Source organism: Morone saxatilis, unplaced genomic scaffold (assembly GCF_004916995.1).
Source record: "Morone saxatilis isolate NCDOM2014 unplaced genomic scaffold, NCSU_SB_2.0 Contig9, whole genome shotgun sequence".
NCBI classification, from domain to species: Eukaryota; Metazoa; Chordata; class Actinopteri; family Moronidae; genus Morone; species Morone saxatilis.
Window position 1 is genome coordinate 21,662,360 of NW_023340268.1, and position 3,080 is coordinate 21,665,439.

Sequence of the window (3,080 nt, forward strand, 5' to 3'; positions counted from 1 at the left end):
ATGTATGGATGGATGTATGGATGGCTATCATATTCAGTCAAACCATGTAGATACGTTTGGCTATGCACACATTAGAGTGTTATAATTACAAAACGAAACTGAATATTAAAATGAGGATGATTCATATATCAATGTTTTAATTTCAAACATATGTGTAATTTATCTTTGTTAATAATATGTTGGATTCAACCCCCACTAGGCTTCATGAAGTGTTGTGAGGCTTTTTTGATTTTAAGGCGTGTTAAAAAATACAGACTAGTAGGCCTGTATCTCAGCATTTGGTTACCTCTGTAAAGTAAAGTAAATTGTCTAATAGAACAATTATCAAGCATCAGGGACATGTAAACACTGGAAGCTGGAAGCTTCAAGATTGTTGAGTCTCATTCCCAGGTCATCAAATACAGATACAATAGTTCTTATCTGTTTTGTTGCTGTGCTGCTGTAACAGCCAATTTCCCTTTAGGAATCAATAAAGTCTCATCTCATCTTGTTCTCATATTAACCCATATTATCTCATATTATATTATATTATAATATTACACATGGCAGTTTCAGTATTTTTAGCCTTTAGCCACAAAAACCAACCAGTACTGCTGGACCTGGCTCAGGTTTCCTGTGTGACAGCTAATCAACATAAATGACTGTAGGAATATGTACCATGTAAGTCTAGTATGAACCCAAATAAAGGTCTTAACATTTTGAAATATGCGTCCTATACAAGACAGGGCCTCAAGGTAAAACTGCAGGGGCTGTTTTAAGACACATCAGTGGTACACACAGTTTTACTAAACAAATGTGCAGATAATCAGAATAGAATGAACTTTATTGACCAAGTATGTGTACACATGCAAGGCTGTTTCTTTGAAGTACAGTATGTGGTGTTCAGACACAGATTCAGAGTTTAGTTAGTTTCTATTGACTTAAATTATCCTAACCTTAAAAAGTCGGATCAATTTAATGAACGTACACACACACATCCTTGTGTTACTATATATACTGGGACCAGTCATTGACCTAATGCATTCCCTAGCCCCTTATCCTAATCTTAACCATCACAACTACATGCCTAACCCTTATTACCCTAACCTTAACCTCTATAACAATATACCCAAAACCAAGTCTTAACCCTCAAACAGCAATCTAAACTTGTGTGGTCCAGCATTTTGGTCGCCACAAAGCTGTTCGGACCCCACAAGAACAGTGGTTTCCTGGTTTTTGAACCCCAAGAATATACACACACACAAGCACATTTATTAAGCAGTTGTTGCGCACACTGTATTGCCTCTAAAGACTTGTATTCTGATAAAGATTGACCAGTACCGTCACTTCAAACTGAATACCTGCTACCTTCAGGGTTTCATTACGTCACCTTCTGAAACCCGTTAGTGATGTCCCTGCCATGTTTTTCTACTTGATGGTCTCACACAGCCAACATGGAGTGGTCCAGAGAGAGCGTCATACTTGTCGCATGATATGCAAATTGCTCAACATCAACCTGTGTGCCAGCAGCTTCATGTTTGACGCTGGGAGGCGTACAGCCTGTTACCACATGGCTGTTTCCAGGTCACAGCTAATCCCCTCCAATCTTCTTTTCTCCTCATTAGCCATCTTACCCACTCCTTTCCCTGCTGCACTCACAATGAAGCCTGTCTATGACTAATTCTCTAGAAGTCTAATTTTACACGCCATAGTTTGAACCTACGTTTGGGGCTGGAATTACTGCTGGATTCTAATCTGTAAAAGGGTGACATGACAGGCTAAACAGACGTTTTGATCAACAGAGGGACCCTAAGAGGAGTCTGGATTGAGAATAAACAGAAGTAGCTTTAAGAAATGCCAAGAATGGATCATATCTACAAGCAAAATCCTCTTGTTGCATGAAGTTGTTTTGCATGTCAATATAGTTTGACTGATTCTGCAGCAATAGTTGGTTTGTACGTGGAGGAGTCTGAACAGATGAGAACCTGGTGGGAGACGGACAGTGGAACCAAACATCAGAAGATTCTTCAGCAAAAGAGAGACAGAAATCAAGGAAACACAGGTACATACACAGATTACACACTGTAGACCAGTGTCATTTTTTAAAACATCTTCCTAGTCAGTAGTCCATATCAACATTGAGATTAACATTAAGCATTTTACACCGCATTCAAATTAAAATTTCCAACAGATCTGTAAATTTGATTCTATACATATAGGAAATGTGCATAGCAACATAAAAAAAAAACAAAAAAAAAACATTCCCATAATCAGAACATTGTAATTATATACAAGAGCACTATACAAGAAGGCTGCCATCCTTATGATTACATCCACATCTGAGTTGAAATCATATACCAACCATGAGGTGCTTTAATAAGAGCGCAACTCGCAAAAGCTACAAAATAGTTAATTTAGGGCACCTTAACATTTCCAAAAAACTTTTGCAAACTCATTGTTAGTGTGCCATGGGTAAGCTACTGTGTGCCAATGATGCACCATTTCCCTTTTTAAAACACCCTCATTGCTGTCTGATATGTTGTTTCAGTACCTCACTGCAGATCATTCTCTAGATGTGGTTCAGCTGACATGTTAGGACATATTTTGAAATCTTAAGCTCTGGGGATTTGTATCCACACAAAATGAAATTGCCATTATAGAGATTCAGGTATCAAAATCAGTACAGAGGGAAAAATGGTATCGGAACATCTCTAATTAAATGGGCACCGGCAGGCAGTGAGACACTTCTTTGGCAGATGCTGGATGAGCAGCTTTCACTTGAGTAAACGTGTTGCCATACTTGGATTCACTGATAGTGAATTAATACACCCACAGGGTGCTAAACAGATTGTGTTTTGGGCCTGAGGAACAGGGGTGGATTCCTAATTTTTTAAACAAATTAATTCAGACACAATAGGGTGATCCTAGTATTTGTTAAATATGATCCGGAAACATCTCACTTTGGTAATAACAGTCAGATCCAGGCATGGTGAGACTATATACAAAACATAATTCAATACCAACAAAATGTGCACACTTGTGTAATAGTTTTTGATGATTTTATACAAAGCATAATGTATAATTATGGTATTCTGGAAATT